Consider the following 8,874-nt stretch of genomic DNA (forward strand, 5'->3'; position numbering starts at 1 on the left):
GGCTCCAGTTCCCCCTCACACGGAGTAAACACTGAACTGTGGCTGTTAGTATTACAGTTATTATCGAGGGCTGGACAAAACTTCCCATGCGGCCCTGGAGTGAGGGCCAGACCCTTTTCTGATGGCAGCCTCCAGCTGGGGGGCTGCACCCCTGCCCCCCACCTCACCTCCCAGGGCTTCCGGAGATTGGGGGGGCAGCTGAGTCAGCGACTTCTGCTGCATGGTTGGTACCTCAAGTGCACCAGTGGCCTCCAGTCTGAACCAGTGGTTCTCAACTGGGGGCAATGCTTTCTCTCTCCCCAGCCCTTTTCTCTCTCCCCTGCCTCCAGGGAATGTGGCAGCATCTGGAGGCACTTTCGGCTGTCATGCCCACATGGTGGCCCTGTGTGTGCTGCCGGTATCTAGCAGGCGGGTGGTACGAAACACCCACAGTGCCCAGGACAGCCCTTCTCCTCCTCTCACCAAGGACTTATCTGGCCCCAAATGAGGTGCTAAGACTCTCTGTGTTAATTAACTGGGAAAAAGAGCTGAGTTAACCCCTAGCTCATACTGGACTCCAGCATAAATTCCTGATAGATCAGTCAGTAGGAGCCAGGGTGACCCCCAGCACCTGTGAGTTGCCACCTCTCTCCATTCCATTTAAATATGCGCAGCGCTGTAGTGAGATGGGCTGGTTGGCCAGGACAAGTCAGGTAGGGAGACAGATTGTTAAATGGCCAGGCAGTTTCCAGCCATCTAGTAAATCGCAAAATCCCAGCTTCCTTAACCAAGGACACTTAAAGGTAAATCATTAAGCAAGACAAAAACAAAAACCCACTCACAGACCCGGACAACAGCATGCTGACTGTCAGAGGGACGGGGAGCAGGAGGGGGTAGAGGAGGGATGAGCGGTGATGGAAGGAGGCTTGCTGTGGGGTGGTGACCACACAGTACAACATACAGATGATGTGTTACGGAATCATACGCCGAAACCTAGAAACTTTATTAAACAGTGTCATCCCCAATCAGTTCAATAAAAAAGAAAAGAGTAGATGGTTTACACTTCTCTTCAAGCAGAGGGTAAATGGTTTAAAAGCCACTTAGTGCCACTTGTGCCAACACACCCCAGGACGGGCCAAGTCAGGGGCTGAGTCTCCTCTGGTGCATCAGGTAAAGCTGATCATTATTTTATTGAGCATCTCCCCTAAAACCTCCCCTTAAAATTTCCACCTTTGGAAAACATAAGAAACCCCAAACAAAGACCCAGACAGGCTCTGGAGCACGCCCACGCCTTCCTTCCCCACAGGCGTGCATCTCCTGAATGCTAAGGGTCCCCCGGAGACTTGCAGCCAGGGGAGCAGGGGGGCAGCGGCAGCTCATCCCAGGCCAACACCCTGAACCTGTCTCCGTTTTTCTCTGTCCTTCCACTGAACTCACTCCTTTCCTAGAACACTTCCAGAGAGCCCAAGCAGAGCCTGGGTGCGCTCTTCTGTTGCTTCCTCTGACTTAAGCCCTTCCTTGGTTTCACTGTGTCCAGCTTTAATAAATAACTTTCAAAATCACCTGGACTTGTGATGTGAACTCCTTCCTACACAAAGTCAGGAACCCACACACTACAGGCTGGCCTGAGGCAAACCTGCTGTAAGCCTGGTCCCTTTCTGGTCACACTGGGACCACAGTCGTCAGATGGTTACGGGACAGGGAATTCCCTGGGTGGGGGCTGCGGGGGGTCGTCAGTGGAACCCTCTAACCTAGGAATTCTCAGCTGGGGTTGTGAAGCCACAACCCTAGGAGGCAGGTTCTGTTTGCATGCCCATTTTACAGATGCGAGATGTCCCTAGGGGACGCTTGATGATGTCTGGAAACATTTTGGGTCACTGCAGCTTGCGGTGGCTGCTGGGCCCTGGCGGGTGGAGGGCAGGGATGCCGCTCAGTGCCCTACCGTGCACAGGATGGCTCCTGCAGCCAAGAATGATCCACCCCCACCCTGCCAATGTCACTAGTGTCGAGATACAGAAATCTTGATTTAAACGGACTTTTGAGGTTGTCACCCAGTGTAATTGTTGTTAGAATTGATCGCTGAGACATGGCATCCAGACTGAAATAGAAGGTCTACCAATCCATGTTAATATACATCAAAAATTCATAAATGCTGTGTTGGCATTTCTTAATTTTTTAATATATTATGAGCCATAAAAACAGGTTTCCTGTGCCACCCCACCAGGGCAGGGCTAACCTGGGGTATGTTCTGACCTCCAGAGAGACAGAGCTTCCTGCAGTAGCTCACCCAGCAAGGGACAGCTCCCTGTAGAGCACAGGCCCTGCAGTGGGTGCCTCTGCCTGACTGGGGCTCCCTGACGGCCTCAGCGGCAGGCAGGGGATCCAGAGGGAGGGGAAGAGGGGAAGAGAATGGCGAGCAGGGGACAGATGGCTTTCTGGTCACCTACTGGGACCTGGCATCATTGGAGATGTGAAAAGACCAGAGTATTAGAAAACCCACAAGGACAACACGGGGAGGGGTTGAGGGTGGGCTGACATCACCTGCACCCCATGGCTGCCACTACCCCAGGCTGGCCTGTCCTAGACCCCCATTCTGGGAGGCGAAGAGTGCCAGGTAACCATGGCTCCCAGCAGGCAGACCCTCCCTGGTACCCAGGCTTCCCACGGCATTACCTACCACCCAGGAAGCCATCAAGGCTCCTTGCAGGAATCTGAAGACCATATCATTTGGGTGGTGCCAAAAGTCCAAGATCCAGCTGTAGCTGGGGAACAGAGCCAGAAAAAAGAAAACAAGCCGGATGGTGGGCCATAAGAGCCAGGTTTTGCATCCCCAGGGGGGCCAGCCTGCACTTAGAGCTGGGGAAGCAGGCAGGCACCCTGAAGCCCCAGACATGGACACCCATCCACTTGGGGCTGCGTTTTTATGCCCATCCGCCTATCTGATCCTGGGTGGCCATGGCTTGAGGCAGGACATTCTTCTTGCCAATTTTGTATAGAAATGGATTTTAGCATCTAAAGAGGGCATTGGCCGTGGCCCCTGACCCCCACATTGTAAGAGAGCTTCATGTTGGAAGATTTCCGAAGCAGTCAGGTGAGACCCTGTGGGTAGGCTCCTGCCGTGGCCTAGACTCCCACCACCTGCCGTGGCCTGGACTCCCACCGCCTGCCGTGGCCTGGACTCCCACCGCCTGCCGTGGCCTGGACTCCCACCGCCTGCCGTGGCCTGGACTCCCACCGCCTGCCGTGGCCTGGACTCCCACCTCCTGCCGTGGCCTGGACTCCCACCGCCTGCCGTGGCCTGGACTCCCACCTCCTGCCGTGGCCTGGACTCCCACTGCCTGCCGTGGCCTGGACTCCCACCTCCTGCCGTGGCCTGGACTCCCACCTCCTGCCAGCACCAGATCTGCAATCGAGCTCAGTCAGGCTCAGCAAAGACCCCTTGAAGAGCAGTTCCTTGTGCAGGAACTCAGGGCTCCTGATTTTGAAATGGAAAACAGGAAAACAATTTTTAATTCAATGTATTGAGGCTACATCGGTTAATAAAATCATGTGGGTTTCAAGTGTACAGTTCCATAATACATCATCTGTAAAAAAAAACCCATTTTAAAATAACAGGTTAATTTTACTTCCTTGAAACTACCAGGAGGAATGAGAACGTGGCTGTTGTGTGTTTCTGGGAGAAATTAGGTATGGGGACCTGGAAAACACTCAAGGCACAGGAACTCAGGGAGACCCAGAACATTCTGTTTATGAAACTGACTGCCCTTTCTTCACAAAGTCTGCAAAGCCAGAGAAAGGCCTTCCTCCTGTCTGCCACGTAGGGGGCCACACTGCCACCCCACCTGTGTATCTCAAGACATTGCTGACATACACCCCAGCCACCAATCCACCCTGGGGGACAGAAGGTGTCTGCTTTGCCTGTTGTTAAAGATAATAGTCACATTTAGGCCAGATCCTGTTCTAGGTGCTTTGAGTATATCAGCTTGTTTATGTTGTAACTTATGAAAGCACAACCCTAGGAAGCAGTGCTGTTTGATGCCCATTTTACAGATGCAAAAATGTAGGCCCGAGGAGGGACCGGAGTATCTCACTCAGTGTCGCACAGAGTTGGGACTGGGAGAGAGACCTTGCATTCCAGCTTCAAAGACCCTGCTCTTCTGTCACAGCAGAAGCTGTAGCTACTTTGTTACTTGGACTTTGAAAAAAAAGTCACTTTGCCACTTGTCAGTCCAAAAGGTTGTCTTTCAGGAAGAAGAGTTGCTGGGTTGCTGGTGTGAAAACACCTGTGTGACTGTCACGTACTCCATGGCCTGGGTCTCTGTCTGTGTCATTGTATCTGTCCACCTTGGTGCCTGTGTGCTCAGAGCTGGCTCCTCTGTGTGTGATCTGATTCTACCACTGGGATCTACGCTGTTTGTCCACTGGGCCCGTGGGTCATCCACTCCTTCCCAGAGGGTTTCCTTCTCCCCAACTTCTCCTGCCACCTCACTACCCAGACTTCAGACCTGCACCTCAGCTGGACCTGGTTTCCCTGCCCCCTGCTCCCTGCAGAAGCAGCCCTGGCAGTGGACCTGGCCTGGCACGGGCCATCTCCAGCTGCAGGGAGGAGGGGACAGGGTTCTGGAAGTTGCCACTGTGGGACAGGGACACTGAATGAGCCTTAAGAGAAAATAGGCCCTCCCCACGCTTGCCATCCCAACTCCAGGGGGAACCCACACAAGCTCTATGGAAGCCGTGCCTGGCACTGCTGGCACCAAGCATGGTGTGGGGGGGATGGGGGGACAATGGAGCATTCTCTAACCTTGCCGGGTGTGTGGCCTGTCTCCCACCAACACTCACCATCAGACACACCATGGCTACATCCCAAAAGAGGCACGCTCAAAAGAGTTTCCTGGGGAATGGGCAGGGGGAGGGCTGACATCAGCTGCAGCTGGGGTGAGGAAGGGATACTTTTGGGGTTCTCCTCCCCAGCTGACCATTTGCCTGGCATTGAGGATGTCTTCAGGGTGTCTGGTGCAGGTGTAGCTGGTCATGTAGCCGCTCTCACAGTTGAAGGAGGCCTGGTCAGGCAGGCACACAGCCAGGAAGTGGGGGCTCAGGTTACCTGTGGGCATCTTGGTGAAGTTGGTCAGGGAGCAGCTGGCCATGCCACCAAACACAAAGGCGCCCAGTTGCTTGTAGGTCATGGCCATGTGGACGCTGCTCTCGAGGGCTGGCGAGCTCAGCTGCAGGCCCTGGACTCATAGCATCTCTCCCAGGCTGATGTGCAGGGCTGGTCCAGGGTGGGGTGGGATCACTGCTGAGGTGGAGGGTTGGGGGGCAATAAGAGTAGAAAATATCCAACCCTTTTTCTCAGATAGGTTGTACTTTCCACTTTATATGGAAAGGAAGGAGTGGTTTCCCACTAAATCAGGCAAAAGGGTGGGGCTTCTCATCTTGTCACACACACACACACACACACACACACACACACACACACACACAGCACAATGGGGCCTTCTCTCACCCCTGTGCCTGAAATGGGCAAGATTTCCTATTTTACTGAGGCAAGGGGCAAGGCTTCCCATTTCACCAGAAAAAAGGGTGGGACATCCCCCTAATTTATGTCAGTCATGGGCAGGAGTTCCATATCTGAAAGGGGGGACTTCCTGTTATGTCAGGAAAAGGGGTGGGGCATCTTCCTATTTTGTGTCACACATAGGCAGGATTTCCTGTCATGAATCTAAAAGGGGTGGGACTTCCTGTTATACAAGGAGGAAAGGATAGACTTCTTTCCGAATGCCTGAAAATGGTGGGACTTCCTTTTTGCCAGAAGAAAGAGGCAGGATGCTCCCTCTGTGTTTGAAAGGGGGATAAAGGGGCAGGAATGCTCCCTGCTTTATGCATATAAAGGATGGGGCTTCTCTGTTCACTGGGGGATGGGGATGAACTCTTCTTGTTCCATTCCTAAGACAGAGAGGCTGGCATTTCCTCTCTTCTATGTCACCAAGGGGTGATCCTTACCTTTTTGTCAAGGAAAACATTTCATCTATGCCAACCGGCAGCAAGATTTCCAATTTCATTTAGGAAAAGAGGCACTTCCTCCTGCCTTAGGCCTATAATGGGTAGGGTTTCCAGCTTTGCCAGAAAAAGGGCTGATGCTTGCCTGTGGCACGTCATCACTGTGTGGGGTGAATGTGGCCAGCCCCTTACATGAAAATGGAGACGAAGAAGGCCATAGTGATGAGTGCTGAGTCCTCAACAATGTAATGAGCCACCAGAGAGTATTTGATGATGGTGGTATCACAAAAGAAGCCCAGGATGTGGGGCACTAACAAACCGCCCTCACGCAGCATGGTAGGGATGCTGACTGCAGGGGGCAGAGAAGACCCAGCTTACAGACTGGTCACCTAAGGCCTACTCTCCTTAGGCATTCTGGGTGGCTTGTCCTCCTTGTGTCTTCATGCCTGGATGTGGTGGCAGTGTGGGACATCTGTGTAGGGAGAATGGCCAGAAAGCCAGAGGAGGACAGAGTCCCAGGGACACTTTCATGGGTAAGGTCCTGTGAATGAGATAGGTAAGGGGTTACAATGATAAGGGGACATGTGTGGAAGGACTCATTTTTTCTGTATGTGTGTGTCCTGATGTGTTTGTGTGTTTAATTGTGTTTCTGTGTGTATGCATTTGCATCTGCTAATGTGTATGTGTGCATGTGGTGGTCTTATGGATATCTATGTCTATGTAACCTGCTACATGAGTATGTCTCTGAGCATGCATGTTTTCTAGTGTGGCTATATGAATGCATGTAGATGTATGTTTTTGGTGCATGTGTATTTCTATGTAGCTGTGAGTTGGTGTGTCTTTTTTGGTGCCTATGAGTCTCTATGCCTTTGCACATATGTGACCGTGTGTTTTTGTAAGTGTGTATATGTGGTGTGTCCTGGCATGTCCACCTGTGTGCTTGAGGATCTACACGAATGCAGATGTGTGTGCCGTGGTGTGTGCACATCATGTCTCATGTGTGTGCGTTATGTGAATAGGTGTTTGTGGTACACCTATTCACATGTGATGTGAGTGCATGAGCTCTTTTCTGTGATCTGTGTGTGTTTGAGATTATGCACATGTGTCGATGGGTGTGTGGGTTGTGCTGGTGTGTGAGTGGTTGTGTTTGGGGTCTGTGTGTGTGCTTATGCTTGTACCTATGGCTCTGTAGCTAGTTGACCTGGGACATATTGGTGGAACTATGTGTGAGCAGGGTCCGGGGCCCTTGATACTGCCATCCTGAAGTGAGGAGGGGCAGGGGGTTCTGTCTCCAGCAGGTGCCAGGCTCTCTGTCAGGCCCGTCCACCTGAAGAGCCTACCTCCAGGCCCAGTCTCTGGATCCTGTCATTCTGTTGCCCACTGAAGTTTGGTGGAGCTAGGCAGTTGGAACCCAGTCTCTCATATCCCCCAACTCCCTTCCTGGTCGAGGAGGGCAAAGCTAGTGTCCCAGCCTGGATGCCCCTTCCAAGTGAGAGGACTTTAGTCACTATTTGCCCACTGGGGAGTTGGGGGGTGGCTGGCATATGCCAGTCACACATCCAGACCCCAGGTCAGTTCAGGCCACACAGATACATGTACACACAGAATCTGCCATATTCACAATGCACATAGGCCCAGACACACACCCAGCTACACAAATACCATGGGATCCACCCCCTACCCATATGCATGGTCACAGGCTCCCACATGCCAAGTGCATGCATAGGAGTTGCCCACAATAAACATACCTCCTCAAAGCCAATAATACAACACAGCACACAATTCAAAGACCCAAAGACACACACTCATAGAGTCACAGATAGACTCTATGCCCAGACTCCAGTACAGACACAGCCAGACCTAGTTGTATGCACACACAGAAATATTTGTGCATAAGCACAAACATGGAATCATATATTCACATGGATATACATACAACACAGACCACCCCAAGACACTCAGACCCAGATACACAACTCAAAAAGACATACAGCAGATGTACTGTATTATGAAATTGTACACTTGAAAACAACATAATTGTATTAACCAATGTTACCCCAATAAATTCAATTAAAAAAGACGTACAGCAAATAAAATTGTAGGAAAGAGGAAAAAAAGGTTGAAGGGAGAAGACAAAGTCATGAAAGACTAAAAAGGAAAGAAAGAAAAGAAAAAATGCACAGCCGGATGCTGACTCCAGCATCCAGACCCAGGAAGACAGGTAAAGAGACGCCCAAAAGTCGCTTTTGTGGAGAATCTCTCTCTCACCCACACAATACATTGACCCAGACACCTCAGAAATGAGTTAATGAGCGCACGATGTGAAGCCACTTCTTCAGTCTAGCCTTGGATAAAGACATACAGGGAGACCCCTCCACAGCCTCATGGGTGTCAGATGGGGCCACACCCAGCAGTAGACATAACTTGTGCAGAGCCACCAACATCTTGGTGGGGCAGAAGTGTGGCAATAGATGGTGCAGAAGTGCAGTGACCAGAGTACCATCTCAAAGAAGGCCAACACCGTAGGCAGTAAATTTATAGATTGGGGAGTGGGCGTCAAGGTGGGTGCACCCACCCTGACTGGTATTAGAACTCTGGAGATGCACCGGACTATAGTGGGAAGAGGCGGGCTGGGCTGGTGAAGACCACCCTGGGCAGAGACAGGGCATTGTAGGGATTTAGACAGCTAAGAGGGAGGGGCCTTGCCATGGAAGGTCAGGGCAGGGGAAACTGAAGCCTCCCTTTCTCCATTATCTACGGGCCCCATCCCACACCAGGAACTTGATGATGTTTGAGACCTGGAATAAAATAGGGTGGCACAAAAGGAGAGGGGCCTAAAGGGATAAGACAAAATAGTCAGACCTGCAGGCCGCGAAGTCCCGAGGAAGTTAAACT

The sequence above is a fragment of the Sturnira hondurensis genome, unplaced genomic scaffold, assembly GCF_014824575.4.
Source record: "Sturnira hondurensis isolate 20B ecotype Veracruz unplaced genomic scaffold, ASM1482457v3 Scaffold0003693, whole genome shotgun sequence".
Taxonomy (NCBI): Eukaryota; Metazoa; Chordata; class Mammalia; order Chiroptera; family Phyllostomidae; genus Sturnira; species Sturnira hondurensis.